The sequence below is a fragment of the Mustela nivalis genome (genome assembly GCF_964662115.1).
Source record: "Mustela nivalis genome assembly, chromosome: 11".
Lineage (NCBI taxonomy): Eukaryota > Metazoa > Chordata > Mammalia > Carnivora > Mustelidae > Mustela > Mustela nivalis.
In genome coordinates, this window is record NC_139030.1 from 55455878 (window position 1) to 55475771 (window position 19894).

Here is a 19894-nt window from a genome sequence, read left to right on the forward strand (position 1 = left end):
AATATTAATTCATTGATTATGCCCCATGCTTCATATCATTTCACAAGAAATAGGTAACTGCCCTAGCAAAGATATATGCAACTCAATAATAAAATATTTTTTCCTGAGTCTAAAACAGAATTTTACTTTTTTACAAAAGTTAAAAGGAATATTTATGGAAAAAAAACAATATATACATCATTCAGACCCCATAATTGCTATATTTGAGCATTGAATTTGGCACTGAATTTCTTGACAGCTTAAGGAAAATGTAGAAAGGGCCAGTTAAAAAGGAGAAAACATCTGTTTCTCTGGGGAAGCAAAGCTCTCCCTGGTACTGAAAAAATAAAATACATTTCTTCAATGATTCTTTACTCAGAGGGTCTTTGGTGATAGATATATAACTAACTCTGCTCAAATACAACCCAACAGAAAACTGGTGAGAGAACTCATTTTTTATAGGGTCCATCATTGAAAATCATCAACAAGTATTAAAAGTCTATTCGTTGTTCTATTTCAAAGACAAAACTGAGAATTTCTAGCAAGAATGTCTTTCAAAAAATCCTCTGTTATTCCCATTTCTTTCAGGTGTATTGATGATAAGAAAGTTGAAAATTCTTTTATCTGTCAAGAGTATGAGGTACAGAAACGTTCTGTCATTAATTGGGAACCAGATTTTTGAAAATAGGAAAAACAAACCAAGAATAATATTGGCCATTATCAAAAACCCAAAAGATAACAGTTGTTGAAGAGAATGTGAAGAAATTGGAACCATTGTGCACCGTTGGTGGGAATATAGATTGATACAGCCACTGTTGAAAACACAATGGAGGTTCCTCAAAAAAATAAAGCCAAAACTACATGCAATTCAGCAATTCCATTTCTAGATATTTATCCAAAAAATTAAAATCTGGATCTCAAAGAGATATTTGCATTCCTGCTTTCGCTACAGCATTATTCAGTGGCCAAAATGTGAAAAAACCTAAATGTTCATCAGCAGATGGGTGAAGAAAATATGATATATACATACAATGGAATATTATTCAGCATTTAAAAAGAAGGAAATCCTACAACATGTGACAATATGAACTGACTTTGAGGAAATTATACCAAGTGAAATAAACCAGTCACAGGATAAATACTGCACAATCCCACTTCTATGAGATAATCTACATGAGTCAAACTCAGAAACAGAGAGTAGAATTGTGGTTGCCAGGGGCTGGCGTTGTGAAAGGAAGAGAGGGAAATAGGGGGTTGCTAATCAACAGGGATACAGTTTCACTTATGTAAGATAAATTAGTTCTAGAGATTGTCTGTACAACTTCATGCTTATAAGTAACAATACTGTTTTGTATACTTAATTCTTTTGAGAATAGATCTCATATTAAATGTTCTTATAATGAAATATATATATGTTAATATGTATATATTTGTGTATATACACACACACACACATAGATAAAACAGGTATTTGGTTTCCCATATATATAATTGTTGTTAACTGTTTATATTTTGTTTATTGTTTATATGTTGTTTATATTTTCCATCTTCATTATTGAATTGCAGGGTCCCCTTATGGGTCCTACACTTTTTATTTACAGTATAGTGCCTGGTACATATTAAGCACTTGATAAGGAAAAAAAAATAGTATAAAGATTGTTTTAACTCTTCCATTAACATGTTCTATAAGACACTTTTCTATTTTTTAATCTTAAAAATGGTTTTGTTTAAGACAGTATTTTTAAAGAAAACATTTGAATAGAAGACTTATTCAGACTGTCTACTTTTTAAGGAAGTGACAAAACCAAAAAGACATAAGGGGTTCAATGTATATAGTGGATTATTTTGGTTTGAACCAAAATTTCAACTATTGTGTATTTGGATTAGATCTGTCACTATATTCTTAAACTAAGGAAACAAAGCATTCACAGAAAATGAATCCTAAAAAGTTGTTTAAGATTATATCACACATTATAGAATGTGCAATGAAGACTTTGAAATAGCTATGTATAATATTCTAAAATTTGTGTGTGTCACTTTAAGAACCTGACTATATTTATAGCAATTATAATGCAAATGAAAACTTTGGCAAAATTTATCTTGTTTGAAATTCTTCCCAAGAGTGTTAGCTCCACAACATTTCCTTCAGAAATTCTCCAGGACAGAAAATAAAGAAAAAAGAAAAGAAAAAAAAAATTCTCTGGAAGAGTAAATTCACAGGAAAAAAAAAATAATATAAATTTTAAAAAACCTTTGGACCAACTGCTTTTATTTTCTAGTTAAAATAATTTGTTTCTAAAATAATTATCATTTCTATCCCAGCTCCAGTGAGACCTAGGAAGGAAGGTATTATCTTTAATGACTTAAGCAAAAATGAAAGACACCATTTACCCCTAGTGTCTAGGGAATCAAAGGAGATATAAGGAATTCATAAGGCCTCCAGAGCAATGAACTTGGAATGATAGGTAATTTAGTACTGGACATTAAGTCATTTTCTCGATGCGTGTGTTCCACTGATGAGCCAGAAAAATGGTACTGTACAAACAAGCTTTTATCTAAATGTTGTAAATTTCTGACTTAAAAGCACAATTGTTTGGTGTTGTAAAGGAGTTCAATAAACATTTACAAAAGAAAAAAAATTAAAATAATTAAGTAAATAAATTACTTTTTTTCTAGAAAGAAAGTTTCTATTACAGAAAACAAAAAAGCTATAAGTTATATCCACATATAGTATATATAGGGCACAAGGGGACAAATCTTCTTAACCATCGTTTTTTCATTTACTGAAAACAGATAAATTTGTATTTCTTTAAAGAGTGTTTAAATTCATATTATAAACAATATTATTCTTGTCATTATTGTACTTTATCAAGTAGGAAAAAATCAGAATTAATCTCCCTTTTAATTCAGAAATGGGCCACTATAGACAGCTAATGCAACAATTGAAATCTCCAGATCTATAATGTTATATACCTGATTAATTTGCATAATATTGCTGTCTGACCTTAAATGAACTTCCAGTTCCAGCTGCACGTCCAGTTAGCAGCCTTAGTACAAATAGGCTTTGCCTTAAGCAAAATGGTGCTCTTGCTTCTGGAACTTACAGCTGCCTGTGGGTCCATGCTGCCCACTGTGCTATCACATTTAAAGATCGACATTGACAACCTCATTCCCATACCATTAACATTTATGTTACAGATCAGGGGTTTGCAACAGTGGCCTACAGGCTAGAAATAGTCCAAAGATTCCTTCAATTTCTTTTCATTTTGTTCTCGACAGTGTTTCATTTGAATGCCCCTGTGTGTCTGTTCTGCTATAGCCCCAGTCCAGCCAGTCTTGTTTTCACTTACAGCCCATTACACTCATTTATTATAATCACTTGGCCCCTGAAGATATGTTAGTTCTTCATCCCTATGACAGCTCTTGTTTTCTGCTGAGTAATGTTAAACTTCTCGGTTCAAATAGAAGATGTTGATATCCTAATATCTACTAATGAATGGATCAGTTCTCTTAGGTGACTTATGTGTTTTCCAGAAAGAATCACAACATCATAATGTAAGGACGCAAAATAGATAACTGACTCTGATGAAACATTGTTGGGAATTTTTAAGAACAAATCGAAGTTCATAGCAAAAGACTACAATTATTGGTGACCATAGGCTGTGAGAGATGAGAATATATCAACCTTCTGTGGTTCCAGTAGATGCGATTTCGCCATATTATGCCTTGTAATTAATGTACTTGTCATATTGCCTTGCCATCCTTCAACTAGATTATAGTCCAACCAGGTGAGTGTGCATCCTAAATGCATGTGTCCTTGTGGCACCTGCCTCAGAGTTTTACACATGGAAGCCTCCTTCTCAGACTGAAATGAGATTAAGTCAGGTCAGAAAAGGAGATATTTTCTGATCTCCTATCTCTTGCGGCTACTTTATATACAAAGGGATTAAAAATTTAAAAATAAAACATGATTAAACAAAAACAGGTTTTCTTTAAAGTCCTGAGTGATGACAATCAAACAACATGAACACAGCTTATTTTTCTGAACCTACAGTTCTCTTATAGATACCCTGCTGTTGCTAGTCCACAGGAAAAATGGCTTGTTAAATGTTCACATATGTGCCATGCTAAGCATAATGTAGAGTATATTATACTTAACTACTACTGCTACTACTACTACTACTGAAGAGCCACGGGTGGTATCCGTCCTCAGAAATGTTTTTCTGAGGAGGGGAGAAGACATGGGAGGGGAGCCTGAGTAGGTCAGCAGGTTACGCAGCTACCTTTAGCACAGGACATGATCCCAGGGTCCTGCGATCGAATTCTGCATCGGGCTCCCTGTTCAGAGGGGAGTATGCTTCTCCCTTTCCCACTGCTGCTTCTCTTTCTCTATGTGTGTCAAATAAATCAGTAAAATCTTTTAAAAAAGGGGAAGAGATGGGAAATACTATCATGTATTTTATTTATTATACCATCTAAGACAAGCTGGGTAATATATGACCACAGGTCAGTAATATAACTGGGTTACATAGGGAGAAAACCTCTAAATTTACTATGATTAAGGAGGTGCCTGAGCCCACTAAGCTCACCTGAGGCAGATGGTTAAGTATGTCACTGGGCAAAATACTACAATCCCAATGGACTCTCATTCATTCGTATCGATGGAAAGGTCTCCTTGTTAAACAGTGTTGGGCGTGCTGTCTATCATGTGTTGTGCTATGGCTTGGCCCCTTAGGTACCACATTCAGTCTCTCGGGAACTCTTTCAGATTGTGATGCCCATTTTACAAACAGGAACAGTAAGAGTCAGAAAAATTAAATGACTAACCCAATGTTGAGACATGGATCAGCGGTAGATACGAGATTCAGAACCCAGCCTCTCTGATTCCAGTAACTGTGTTCTTCTTTTATTGTAATTCATGGTCTGTATAAACAACTTTTTAAAAAGCTAACTTACTGGAATTTCAAATATCCCATTTGTTTGTTCCTTGGGCCTGATTATGCTTGTCATAGGATTTATTTTTTATTTTTTGAGGCAGCATTTTTTTTTAACTTTTCTCTCTTGCACTTCACAGAAGTAAAATAGCTGGCATCCATCTGTGATTCTCTGCATAGAGTACGTGCATGATTCTGTGCTCTTAGATTTGTTCATAGGTAGGACAGGACCTAGGATGCTCTCCTCTCTCACTGTAGAAATGGAACCAGTCAGAGCAAGGTGTTCACAACTATTATCTTAAATTGTGTATGAATCCCGTAGACATAAACTCCTATTTCTCAAGATTAAATAACGAGAAATGGTCTCTATTCTACAGAGGTTTCACAACGCATCTCAGTATGACCAGAGGAACCTTCCATGTCACAGTCTAAATGTACAGCTTCTCTGATAGTCTTCTCCTTTGCTAGATTTAGAATTGTAGATTTTCAGAGCTAATAGTCAGTGAATACAAAGCATGGATCCTGAAGTTAGGACTCAAGAACTGTTAGGAGTCAGTGGTGGGGCGTTGCCCTCAGGACCGACTTCATCCTATTTTAACCATCTAACCATCCTATTTTAACCATGTTAAAGGTGTTCTTGGAATCAAAACGAGAAATTTAAAACATACCTGTGTTCTAAATTCCTTGTAATTGTTGCTGCTTCCTCTCTCTATTCTTCTCTGTCTTCTCTTTCTTCATTACCAAACTCTCCTGAAAGTGTAAAGTTTTAAACAATTTCATTCCAATTTATCCACTAAATTGTGTAATGACAAAAAAGATCTTAATAGAAAGTAATTGTTATCTAATTATTGAGCATATAGTATTAAATTATTGATACCATACAAGGCAAACCTTAATCTGAAGCTAATTAATAGTCCTTTTTTATCTATGAAATGAGTTCATTGCCAAAGAATATAGATTTTGTGGTTACTTATTCATTTTAATGTTATAAAAACTAAAGCATGTTCTTAATTACTGACTGGGCAAAATAGCTAAAAGTGCAATGAATAACTTAAAAAGAAAAAAATGGAAAGTGTAATTTCACTGCTTCTGATATGTATTTTACTCAAGGTCATGAATCAGAACTTTTAAAACTATTAAAACCACAGGATATCAAGAAATAAAATTAATGTGTTTCTATACATATTAATAAGGTCATTTGTCTATGTCAAATTCTTCTAAGACTTAAATCATGCTACAGTTCAAAGTTAGGCTTTTTGAAAGGCATTATCGTGTATTAATAGTAGGAATACATAAATGATACAATAAAAATTGGTTTGGTAAGTCTCATTAGTACAGTGAGTTTAGGCAATTTATTCAAGTAAAAAGTTCCTCTGAGGCTCTTTTCTCATATAGGCAGTAGAAGCAGAATTAAGAGTATAAATGTATGGAAGAGCATATGTGTGAGAGAAAAAGAAAACATTATAAGGACAGTAGTTATTGCATATTTGTGGAAATTACTCTGGCAATTAATATATGAGTGCTATAGTGGGTATATAGAGGCTACAGCTGTAACGTTTTCTCTGGTTTTTCTCACAGTCTTTCTAGACCAGCAATGAGAGGAATTGTGTTTGAGGAGGGGAGAGGTGATACTATCTGCAATTACTTGTTGGTTATTGTCAAAGAACAAGGAGTGATTTTGCATACACATATATCAGACATTAAGTATATGATACTTCTGAGTCAATCCCTGACACAAAGATGATCAAATTCCTTCCTCCTCCCTCTTGGTCTTTTCTTTCCCTTCCTCCCTTCCTTCCTTTGCTAGCCAGCTAGCTATCCATCCATCTATCTTTATTTCCTTATTTTACCATAAAATTTCCATTCAGGGTAAACATGTTTTTTTAATTTTTAAATTTTTTTTTTTAATTTATTTGACACAGAGAGAGAGATCTCAAGTAGGCAGAGAGTGGGGGGGGGTGGGGGGGAGAAGGGGGAAGAAGCAGGCTCCCTGCTAAGCAGAGTCCCATGCGAGGCTTGATCCCAGGACCCTGAGATCATGACCTGAGCTGAAGGCAGAGGCTTTACCCAATGAGCAACCCAGGTGCCCCTTTAAGGCACTGTTAAAAACATTATGCCAACTTTTATTCAATCTATAAAATTACATTGGTTTTTAAACTTGTTTTGCTTCTAGTAGAAGTACGAGAGTTCTGAAACCATACTTCCAAGGGCCGAATACTGGCTCTGGGACCACTTTGGATTTTGCATCCTTATGTGCCCTTGCATAAGTGACTTAGCTTTAGGCCTGTTCTTTTGTCTATTAAATGGAGGTAATAATGTCTATCTGCTGGGTTTGTTGTAAGGAGGAATTGATAGATGTCAAGCTCATAGAATAGTACCCAGCATGTAGTACTCTGTGAAAATTGGTTCATATTGCCAGTTTTAGTAGAAGTTTTCAGAACCATTAAAATCATTAAATTATTAGAGAATTAATAGCCTAATTAAAGTGGTACAGTCACAAATCAATATCCAGATTCAAAAGATTCTAGATTCTAAGCAGCCCTGGTCTCAGACTCTTTCCTGAGAAAGTTGTCCAAAAGAACCAAAGAACTCAACAACAACGGCGATAAACAAAAGCAACAACGAAAACAAAAATCCCACCTACTCCTGCTCCCCCCACAAAATAAACAAGCAAAAACTCCACATGCACCCTGAATGGGAAGTAGTATTGGAGGCCAGAGAAATAGAAAAACGAAAACGCAGAAAGTCTTCCTTTTCAACTCACTTACTTAAATATCCAGAGAGTCAGATTAAACTGACTACAAAAATTCCAGTGAAGGAAGTCTGGATAACTAACCAACAGCGAATTATGATCATAAATCAATAAAAGAGTGAAATGTTAAAAAAAATTTATATAAAATAAGTGGTGGTGATATACTAAAGATTATCATACAAAACAAGAGCTACAATGATAGAGTAAGAAGTTAACAGAAAAGTATGGGTTTTATTAAAGTGCTGTATTTAAGACCATCGATCTTATGAACAAATGTTGCTAACTGGTATATTTGTCTCAGGCTGAAAGTCATTCATAGCACTTAAAAACATTGGTGGTTCTCAATTTATGCTGTTTCATGACAAGCTAATATTTCCTTTCAAAAGTGAAATATATGTATAGATGACAATATTTTATATGAGTTTAAAAAATAAAAAAATTAAGAAATAGTGCAGACTCTTTTTTTTAAAAGATTTTTTTTTATTTGACACAGAAAGAGAGATCACAAGTAGGCACAAAGGCAGACGGAGAGAGAGGGAGCAGGCTCCCTGCTGAGCAGAGAGCCCGATGCCAGGCTCAGTCCCAGGTCCCCAAGATCATAACCTGAGCTGAAGGCAGAGGCTTTACCTAGTGAGCCACCCAGGTGCCTCTAGTGCAGACTCTTTGAATAGCAGAGTCCATTTGTGTTGTGTCTATGTCAGCTGTTACTGGTGAATTGAAAACAGAAGTTGGAAGAGGTCTAGGAGACTACTCTCTCCCAAACCACCTCAGCACCTTTCCGTATCCCCCTTTCCTCCTCTTGTGGGCTGGTCATAATGCTGTGGAGATTAACAAGGAGTTAAAAAAACATTATATTCCATTGGTCCAGACTTAACTCTATTCTAAATTAAAAGCTTATGAAATACCACTGTTAGTAAAACAGGACAATTTTGTCAAAGTTTCCTTCTTCCCTTATGTATGTGATGAAGTTATACAGAATAATAATGTATCCTAACCAATGCCGCCCATGGAATCTTTAGGAAAGGAAGGGAATCTAACCTTTATCAAACACCAGACTGCGTTTGACCCATCACTGCAATCTTGGGGTTAAGGTGATCTGCCTGCTGTTTTTGTGGATAAGAACAATGAAGCTCAGAGAGTCATTTGCCTGATGTTGCCAAGTTTGCAAAAAGGTGGCTCTGGCGTCCTCAGGCTTTAAGCTCTTTCTAATACTTAATGGAGATATTTAAATAAAATAAAGCACAAAACCACTCAGCTTAAAGTTAATTCTTCAGTGCTCAAGTCAGTGGCTATGTAATGGACAATAGGAGAATTAACATACCCCTGATAAGGGTATAATGAGAAATAAAATATAAAATAAATAATAAAATAAATTAAAAATGAGAAATACATAAAATAAAATAAAATAAAATAATGAGAAATAAATAAAATAAAATATTATTTCCATGCCTAACATTACAGAGATTGAAGGAAGGAATGCTAATCTGTAGTTAATATGCCAGGGTCTGCACAGTGGCTTTGTCACTTATTGGTGCTAAGAATATGGGCAAACTGTTTAACCTCTCAGAAGCTCCATATTCTGTAAAACCAGATCACAGAATAGTCAGGAGGATTAAGTAAAACAATGTAATAGAGAATCTACAATTTTTCTGCATATTTCAGTTTGAAATGTAAATGAATGTCTGACTTATTCGTCAGCAATGAATAGAGGATCTATAATATATATTAGAGAATCTGTAATTGAGAATCTATAATATATATTAGCTCAATCAATTCTTGTTGACTTTGTGTCAATAGTATTGAGTAACATCTAAGTCTTTTTTTTTTTTTTTTTAAACCTTAATTTACTGAAGACTTCCACTGCTCTCTACAGGCTGTCTGCATTTCACCAAATCCAAATGATAGAAACAATGTAAATTCAGATTTAATGGGAGTTTCGCTTGAATAAAAATCAAATGAATTCCTCAAACACGGTTTCTTTTCAAAGGATATCAACATATGTTTTACTCAAACATAGTCGTTATTAGCACTTTGAGCCGCAACTAGAATGCGGCTCAATACATCTAGAAAGGAGAAAATCTGAAGTCTGGAATTACTGATGAATAAGTCAAACATTCATTTACATTTCAAACTAAAACATGCAGAAAAATTCTCTTTAATGTGGGTGTCTTATGTTCGAAGCTGTGGTATTAACGTATAGACTCTGCTGAGTTTTAGTGGCAACACTAAATGTATTCATCATCTTAGAAATGTCACCTTTGGGGGATACAGCTAAAAGGATTGGTAAAATAAATTTAAGAGACGATATTTATTCAATCTAGTTTCACGCTGTCTTTTCTTAAGAGTGTTTGCTGAGGCATCAGACTGACAACTACATCTCTGTCAACATCTGCTCTCATTTCCAAATGGATTGTATTCAGAAGCAGAAGTTGGGATTAGATGGTATTCTTAAACCTTGGATCAGGCTATAAAATCAGTATTCTGTCTGCTACAGTAAAGCCTTCCTGAAAATACCTCAAAACATCGTTGGCCTAAGCCAAGGACTTAACATTCCTTTTTCAGTTTTCCAAAACTTGCCAATAATTGCTAAGTTTATCAAATGTTGAAGCAAATGGACAATTTTTTGTAAATGGATTGGATCAGGAAGCTCCACTAACGAGTGGTCACTAATGAATGTTAAGGGATAAGGAATTTCTCAAAGACATTAAACCTCATATAATTGTGGGAGGAGCCATGGAAGTGAAGTTCAGAAACAACAGTGATATCATTAGAGAAGCAATCAATCTGAGAAACCACACACTTCTTGCTGCCAGGTTAGACTGTCAAGGGAAAGCTTGCCTGTGAGTTTTTAGGCAAGTTTTGCCTCTGATGAGTGGCCACCTCTGGATTTCCACAGTGAAGTGTCTAGTTGTGGCATGGCCCTAGCCATTGCTTGGTAACAGGGTCAACAGCTAGGAAGATACTAGATATAGAGTGGAGGAGAGTTGGGATGGACTACAACCTGCCATGTACCTCTGCACCTGTCTATCACAGCATCTAGTGATGGTGACCCTCACAGTAATGCCTAGTGGACTACTCTACTTTCACCTTCCAGATCTCATGCAAGCTCCCCTTCTGATCAACCACATTTGGCAATCATACAGGGAAGGGGAGTTTGGAAGCATAGTTTCCAGCCTGACCAGATACACTGTTTAAACCATCCCGTGTTCCAAAGTGCATGCTATGGATGGCCATTCCATTGCTGGCCATGGTGAAGGCTGTTTAGTCTCCTGAAGCTATTTGACTTTACTCTACTTAGAAAAGTATAACAGAAACACTTGGAATCATTGCTGTTCTTACTACCTGGATGCTTTCTTCATTAAAACTCTCTAGGGGCATTGTTTTTTCCTCTATGGGAAAGTCAAAGTACTATGACCTAAAAGATTTTGAAGGTGAACTCCTCATGTCCTTTCTAATCTTATCTCCAGCCTTCCCTCTTCCCCCTCTTTAGCTCCAGCTACCTTGTCTGGCTCCCTCAGGTTTCCTTGAAAATATCTGACATGCTTAGCGTGCATGGGTGGCTCAGTTGTGTTGGGCCTCTGCTTTTGGCTCAGATCGTGACCCCAGGGTCCTGGGATCCCACTCAGTGGGGAGCCTGCCTCTCTCTTTCCCACTCCCCCTGATTGTGCACTCTGTCAAATGAATGGATGAAATCTTAAAATACACACACACACACACACACACACACACACACACACATATAATTTATTTATTTATGTGTGTGTGTGTGTGTTCCTGCCTTAATGCCTGTACTTTGCTGTTCCCAAAATGCTTTTTTCTAAATTAATCCATGTGACTCATCCCATCACCTCTTTCTAGTCTATTTTTAAATGTCAACTCCTTAGAAAAGTTTTTCATGACTATTTTATTGATAACTGTACCCCTGACTCCCTGTTTATCTTTCCTAATTTAATTTTTCACATTTTTCTCATTTATTGTTATCATATATATATATGTATATATATATATATATATATATATATATATATATATATATATATATATTTGTGTGCTCTCTTTTCTCCCTCATTAGAATGTAAGCTTCATGAGGGCAGAAAGTGTCTGTTTCATTTACTACTATGTGGGGCACATGATGAATATATAAGCCAGTAGCAACCCCACAACTATTTGTTGAATCTGTTTAATGAAATAACCAGAGTTACAAAATTGTTTGACCTATTCATAAGGACCATGCAGGGATTTTGTGTTATGAATACAAAGAGTAAATTTAGATGCCAAATTTCAAAATTAATAATACTAGAAAAATCTGAATTCCAGGTAGTTTTCATTTTGACTTTCATGTCACTGAGATAATACTTTCAACATAAAGGAATATTTGTTGCATTTACTGGGCTATTTAATTTTCCCTTTGCAGGTTTTTGAAATAGCTACTCATAAATGAAAATTTTCTCAGTCATGATAAGAAATTTGCTGTTTTTTCAAAGCCCTGAATTAGTCACTTTTCCACCTGATCCCCCTGAAATTTTGAAAGTTTGAACTTTGAAACTTAGGCAAAGAACAGTTCAAAACCAGGGGTTGGGGCACCTGGGTGGCTCAGTGTTAAGCATCTGCCTTCCGCCTCTGGCCCTGATCTCAGGGGCCTGGGATTGCCCTGCATAGAGCTCCCTGCTCAATGGGAAGCTTGTTTCTACCACTCGCCCTGCTTGTGTTCCCTCTCTCACTGTGTCTCTTTCAAATAAGTAAATATAATCTTAAAACAAAACAAAACAAAACAAAACAGCTGTCTAGTTTTACCTGTTGATTTCTTATGTTTGACTGTGTAGCCACTAATCTTTAAGGACCTCATGCTCAAAAAGTGCTTTTGACAGAAAGTTATATATAGCTAAATCCTAAAACATCTTTACCTATTACCCCACTGTCTTCCTTTCTTCTGCTTTTCATTTTTTTTCCCCACTTTCAGTCTAATTTTTATCTTCCTCATTCTCTCCTGCCGTGTTTAATTGTTTTCATTCTTCTAGGTCAGGAAAATATGCATAAATAATGTTGAGTGTTCATAAACATGTGGATGTAGTTAATAAACATAGGGACTTAATAAATATGCAAATTAGGATTAATAGGCAACCCAAACTCAGTCTGTTGCCTTACCATTTACTGTAGGCTCACTTTGTGAAATTTTATTTCCCTAAGCCTCCACTTGTTTAAATAGTAATAAATAATATGGATTCTATCTTTATGGGGCTAAATGAGTGAATACACATAAAACATTTAGCACAATGCCAAATGAGTGAATACACATAAAACATTTAGCACAATGCCAAAGACATTAAATTCATGTTGTTATTAATATTACTATTTAAAAATGTAGATATATGTTTTGTATATAATACTTCTTCATCTCTCTTGTCTGTTTCCTCAAGTATAAAATGGGAACATCTTTAACCTCCTTTTCAGCTATAAAACTCTCAGTCTACACTATAAAGCTTAAGAATAAATTTATGTGTTTGCATGTATAAAAGTATGATACAACCTCTATTGAATTATCCCTTAAATTGATTAAACAATGAAGGTAATAGAATATATAACATCCTCATACCAGTTTATTACAGTCCTTATACATGACTGGTAGCAGCTACTTCTTCTGAAAACAAACTGTATTAATGTAAGGCAGTACATTTTTCCAAATTGTGAATTAATAAGATTTTCAGTTTAATAAGTAGTTGAAAAAATGTCTTCTGAAGGAAATCTTAACCTTACAAATACATTTTCTCCCCCAAATTCTAAGTCAATTGTTTGGAACTCCAAAACCTTTTACAGAGATTTAAGGTTAGAAATGGAGGCCACATCTCTTTATGCGTGTATGGACAAGAATGGTTTAGATGAGTCTGAAAGTTATAGCTGGACACTGTCACAAAATTTATGGGCTATGCCACAAGACTGACAAGGTACCAGTTTTTTACCTTCATTTCATCTCAACATTTCAGTATTTTCTGCTGCTCCCCTTAGGACTCAGTGACTCTAAGTGTTCATTAAACTACCCTAGCACTGGCACAATGCATTGATTTTTGTAGTAGTAAAAGATTAGGAAAAAAACCCTACTAAACTAAAAACCCTTTTTGGAGAACTCGTCACATGTATGAGGCACAGCCATACTGTGGAATACTATGCAGCACTCAAAAGGAGTGTGGCCGCTCTTTGTGTACTTCTGTGAAACCATCACTAAAATACTTACTATGGAAATGGAACAAGGCCTAGAAAGGTCTGAATAATAAGCTATGATTTTTGTTCAGGAAAATAATGTTTCTATGTATATGTCTGTGGCGTGCCACAGAATAATACCTATAGGGAAGAGAATTTTCTTGGAACAGGAAATGAAGAGAGAGACTTTTCTTGCTGTTTCTTATCAGAATGAATTTAGAAGCACATAGTTTGACTTCGTATTCTCCATCTCCTTAGATATATTTATACCATCAACACCCTTAATATACTAATCAATCATTGTCCAGAAGGATTTTGTTTAAAATGCTCAACTGCAACAGAGGGAAGAAGAAAACAGACATACCATGAGGAAATAGAGGCAATTGAGAGGGGAAGAGGGTTCGAAAGGTTGTGTGAGAAAGAAATTATTTATGGTGGAAATAAGATACAGAAATAAGAAAAGAGGAAAAAGGTAACACTGGATTATGCAGAATTTCTTTAAGAGTGAGGAGGCCTTGGAGGAACATGCTTGGTTCAGACAGTTTTCTGCCAGCAGGTGGCATCATGAACCCAAAACAGTTTGGATGCCAGGTTAGTATGGGTTGGGATGGGTTAGTGATTGGTAGAGGGAAGGTAGAAATGAAACGACTTTTGGATTTGTCAGAAAAATAAAACACAGTGAATTATAAGTTAAAACAGAGTTGACATAAGTCATGAAGTCAGCAGTAATTTCTGAGTTGCACTAGAATTTGAGTTGAATTACTGAGGAAGCTGAATCCTCCAAAAATAGAAAAAATAGTGAGCTTCTCTCTGATAAGGTGTCAGAATAATGGAATCAAAACTGGCAGAGCAGTAAATGCACATAATTCCATGGATAAAATCTTCTGTGATAGACATAAGGTTCGTGCCTATCTCAGTAAATCATGTTGCGCATTGATGTCTAATAGTATATATATTAATTTAAAATGTGAATGTCTAAAATAAATCAGTTTCACATGACATAAATGTATCCATTTATTGTATCTATTTATTTTCTATTGATCCATTTACACAATTTAATAATTTTGTAGTATTTTAGATCAGGCTATAAAATAATTTTTTGATATCTATTCTATGTAGGGAAGAATCTTTTGAGTCTATTTATTCAAGAATATTTTCTAGTTACTTGTCCTGTGCCAAGTTCTATGTACTGACAACAAGATGATGAAAACATAGAGTCCCAACCCTCATGGTGTATGATTATGAGAAAGTAAAGGGTCTGAAATAAACCTTACTGTTATCCTGACATGTTGCTTGTTGTTGATGCAATATTGACAATTAATTAGTTTCTTTAATTCTCCATTTAATAAAAAAAATATTTAGGGAGGATCTCACATGTACTCAGAACAGTTTAAGGTGCTGGACAAATAGAAGTGAATAAAACGGATAATAATCTTTGACCTTGAAGAACTTACATATCAGTTTCTTCAGATAAATAACATCAGATAAATAACATAATAATCATTTCCTTGCAATAAAGATTAAATGAAAAAAATACACATAGGAGTATTGAGATCAGTTCTAGGAAACAAATAGGCTCCCAATAAAGAGAGACTCTCTTCTCTTCCCCTTTAATTTATTGAGATTAGGTATTTTTTCCTACAAAGCCTGTGGACCGAAAGGTGTCTGTTTTTTTCGATTTTTGTAGTCACAATAAGAACTCAAAGTTTATCAAACTGTTAATATTTTTATTTGGAGAAGTGGTAACAAATAACACTGGAAAGTGAGGCAAAAGACAGATCTTATTTGATAAGTTTAGGAATCTAAATTCTGTTCTGCAAGCAGTGAGGAACCCCTGAAGGATTTTAATCCAGATGTTCGGAGTTCAGATTTATAACTTAGAAAAATAACTATGCCAGCAGTTAAAGTCAAGAGAGAAATTAAGGGAGCCAAGGAGGTGGAGCTTGGGGGTGGAGTGGATGAGAGAGGAAGGAAAAGGTTCATGTTTGGAATAAGTTTTGTACTCAAGAGTTCTGGAAGTAGATCATTTAGCTCAGGGAGGTCTTGTATAGTTAGAGGAGATGTGGGCTAAGAGCAGACCCCCGGGGAATACAATGTCAGTACAATTCAGTTATGTAAACGATTATTGAGCACCTGCTATGTGCCAGGTGCTATTCTAAGTCCTTGAGAAATAGTGATGAATGGGTGCTTGAAGTTTACATTGTAGTGGAGGGAGATAATAAACAAACAAAATCCAGAAGGCATTATCAGTCAGTGACAAGGGTTATGCGAGAGTTAAAAGAGGTTGATGTGTGAGAGAGTAACAGGAGGGCTAATGTGGATCAGTGATCACAGAAGCCTCTCTGGAAGGCTGTCTAAGGTCCATATGGCAGGAAGAAGCCAGGCCTAAGAAAGTCAAGAGAAAGCCTGCTTTGGGCAAAAGGATATATTGATAGTTAAAACAGAGAAAAGAGAGCTGTCCAGAAGAATTGAAAAAGAGCCCTCAGAGTGATAGCTGGTGAAGGAGTTTAGTATTGCTGTCCAAGATGAGAGAGGAGAGCCTTCAAAGGAAGAGTGATCAACACTGAATCAGAAAAACCAAGTTTAAGAAAAGTCCACAAACCATTGGTTAGGTTTATTAATGGTGACTTTAGCAATGGTTACAAAAAGGAAGGGTGACATTCATTATCATCTGCAAGGTAGCTATGTTATTTTACATTTTATGTGGCTGTTCACTTGAGTCTTTGCTATAACAGTAATACTACTATAATCATTTTACAGATGAAAAGACCTAGAATCAAAGATGTTAAATATATTACCCAAGGTCAGACAACTAATAAGTTGGTATATGAACTCAGTTCTAACTACAAAATTCAGTGTTGCCAACATTATGGGTGTGAAAGAAGTGAGATTGCAGAATGTGGTTGGGGGGTGGATAGAACAGGGAGAAAGTGAATATTTTGTGTACATAATTCTTTCATGACATTTGACCCTGAAAGAAAAGTTATGGAGTGGGGGTTCAATGACCTCTTTGACTTGCTGAATTGTGTGTTTCATTAACAATATTTATTTTATATTGTTTAGTAATCTATAAAATCCCTGAAGAACAAGTGAAAGTTCTTATTTTTATTTTATCCTATACCAGGGTTTGATAAACTATATAGTCTGTGGACCAAATTTGGCCCACTTTCTGTTTTCCTAAGTATAATTTTATTGTAATAGGACCACACTCACTCACCTGAATGTGCGGCTCACATTTACATATTATCTCTGGTTGCCTTTGAACTATATTGACTGAGTTGAACAGTTGCAAGAGACCATGTGATTCATACAGCCTCAAATATTCCCTAGCTGGCCCTTTACAGGAAAAAGTTTGTCTATCCTTATAGGGAAAAAAGAGTTGTTGAAAGTTGTTAGCAAATGAAATGGATTCTGTGGAACATAATAATGGTATATGTAGAAACAAGATTTTAACATGGCTGTTCATACTGGGTGGATGCGTAATCAATTATTTTGTTGTTGCAGGAAAGAAGTGATAGGAGACTTCCCAGGTGGCGCAAGTGGGAAAGGATAGATGTGGACTTGGGTGGTTGATGGAATGGAGTTGTGAGACAACATCAGGGGTGATCCAGCATCAGAACCAGGTGAATAAGAGCAGAAATGGGAAAGCTGAAAGGCAAAGATTAGAGGGGAAGAGGGAGAAATTTATTTTAGGAGTGTGCAATGCATTGGGACTCCGGTTGAGCATTGGACTGTGGGTTTTGGCTCAGGTCATGATCTCAAGGTCATGAAATTGAGCCCTGTCTCAAGCCCTATGTGGCACTTCTCTGCTCAGTGCAGAGTCTGCTTACAACTCTCTCCCCATGTTCTCCTCCCCACTGCTATATCTATCTCTCTCTCAAATAAATAAATAAATAAATAAATATTAAAAAAAAAAAAAAGACATGTGTAATGCATTGAATGTAGCACAGTACAAAGAACAGACCTGAGATCTGCGGAACCTGGGATGGAGTCCCAGCTCCCAACAGTACACAAGTGACGTTGAGAAAAGGACCTTTCTCAGCCTGTTTCCTTATCTGCAAAATAAGAAAAATGATGCTTTTTGATGAGGTCAAAATGATATGTCTTGTGCTTAACATTGTGTTTGGGACATATTTGATAATTTTAGCAATAATAAGTTATTATTATTATTGTCTATAAAGTTATTATATTTTAAAATACTATGGAAATTAGGCCATCATAACAAGTTTTGCATGACTTTAAAGTAGATTTCATTTTTATTTGTGTCAAAAGTGAACCCTTTGCTTGACTTTGGCCTACTTCTCCTTATTATTCAGTCATCTTTTTTAATACTTTCTTAATAGACAATTTGTCATGTCCATGCCCAAGTAGGAAACTTTCTAGCATAACATCAATTTCCTTGGCATTGAAGAATAAATTAAATGATTCATTAGCATTACAAAATTATTTGTTGAAATTGGTATGATTTTAATGGAATTAGAGGATACGATCAGATTATTCTCCTCTGAAAACTTAGTACTTTGACTTCGCATTTATTTTTATTTTTAACAAATGTTTCAACCTCAGCATTTGTCTTTCTACAGCAATTCCAGGGCATAATGAGATTGACATGGCCACCTACCTAGTCACCCAGGAATACTTCCAGTTGATTTTTTTCCCTGTCTTTGCCCTTCTAATCCTTACTGATCATTATATGCTTTTTATATACTACCCATGATTCAAATACCAAAACCAAAATTAAGTAGAACAAAAAAAACATTTTTATAGTAATTGTCAATGAGTAGACTTTATACATACATGAGTGGTCATGATGTACAGATTAAAGATCTGTAAGCTATTATACCCACAACATACACTACCTTATAATCTGTCTTAGCTATTGAACTTTTAGGAAGTAAAAAAGAAACTTTATCCTTTCTACATGATATAGAAACTAATTGAGACTCAGATGCAGGGTTCAAATAGCTAGGTCAATTTTATTACCAGTGAAAACTAGGTTTGGTGAGTTTGGCTTAGCTGGAAAGTAAATAGACCTTATAATACTTTCTGTTAAATTGCACCTTAAGCATTGCTTTTTAAGAGAGGGGTGAGAACCAAGAGTGCCAAGCTAGCAAAAGTTCTCCGCATGGAAACATTAAGCATAGGGAGTAAATGTTTACTCATAACATTAGTTTGTTCTTAAAACTCTTTCTTACAGTTAAACACATGTGAGTAGAAGAACATTAACTGTCCAAGATTATTCTCAAGCAAAGCAATATAGTGTTTATCCCTATCCATTTTGATACTAAATTTCCTTAAAAAATCTTTTTTGTTAATCTTCTTTTATTGTGTCTCCTTTGACATGTATCCTCTTATTGTTCATGTATTTTCAGTTGTTCTGCATTCTGATTTTTCCCACACCACTGACATTGGTATTTATTTGATTGCTAATCTTTTATCTCTCATGCAAATATGATTTAACTTCAACATGATTTCACCTTGATGGGTACTATGGTGGCTCACTGGGCATTTGGTCTTGCTATACATGTACATTGCTGCCCTTCATGCATTTTGGTTTATCCTTTTAAGCAGTTTGCAGTAGTTTAAGCTTACTTGCAAGCCCTTTGCTTCCAATCTTTTTTAATGTACACACTGGGTTTATAGTTAATGATTCATTTACCTAATACACACCAAAAAGGTTCATTATATAGGTCAAAGCTAGCTCTTTAAAAATTTTTAGGAAATACTCTTAGAAAAATCAATCCTTAAAAAAACATGCTTCAACTCAGTATTACATTCAGCAGGATAATACAATTAATGTTAATTGAGTTTGTGTCACTAGTTTACCTTGTTTCTCATGAGGGACCAAAATAAAGTACATGGTTACCATTTTCTCTATGACATCCTGTTGTGAATTTACTCAGAGCCATGTGTCTTAGCTCTGGTTAAAATCTTGGCTCTTCTGCTGGCCTTAAAGACATTGAAAAAGTGCTTCAGTTTCTTTTTCTTTTTTTTTTTTTTTAATATAATTTTTTATTTTTTCTAAACATATATT

The 19894-nt window shown here is 35.1% G+C and overlaps 1 protein-coding gene and 1 long non-coding RNA gene across 5 annotated transcripts in view; one reads left to right on the forward strand and one right to left on the reverse strand.

The window, feature by feature from the left end:
* The window catches only part of KCNH7 (potassium voltage-gated channel subfamily H member 7), a 483013-nt gene that overhangs the window by 41032 nt on the left and 422087 nt on the right, over positions 1-19894 (forward strand). The window lies entirely within an intron of this gene.
* Positions 8184-19836, reverse strand: LOC309844409. Its single transcript, XR_014300667.1, has 3 exons — positions 19687-19836; positions 17825-17915; positions 8184-8483 (listed from the first exon to the last, which is right to left on the reverse strand). It is a non-coding gene; the product is annotated as an uncharacterized lncRNA (long non-coding RNA).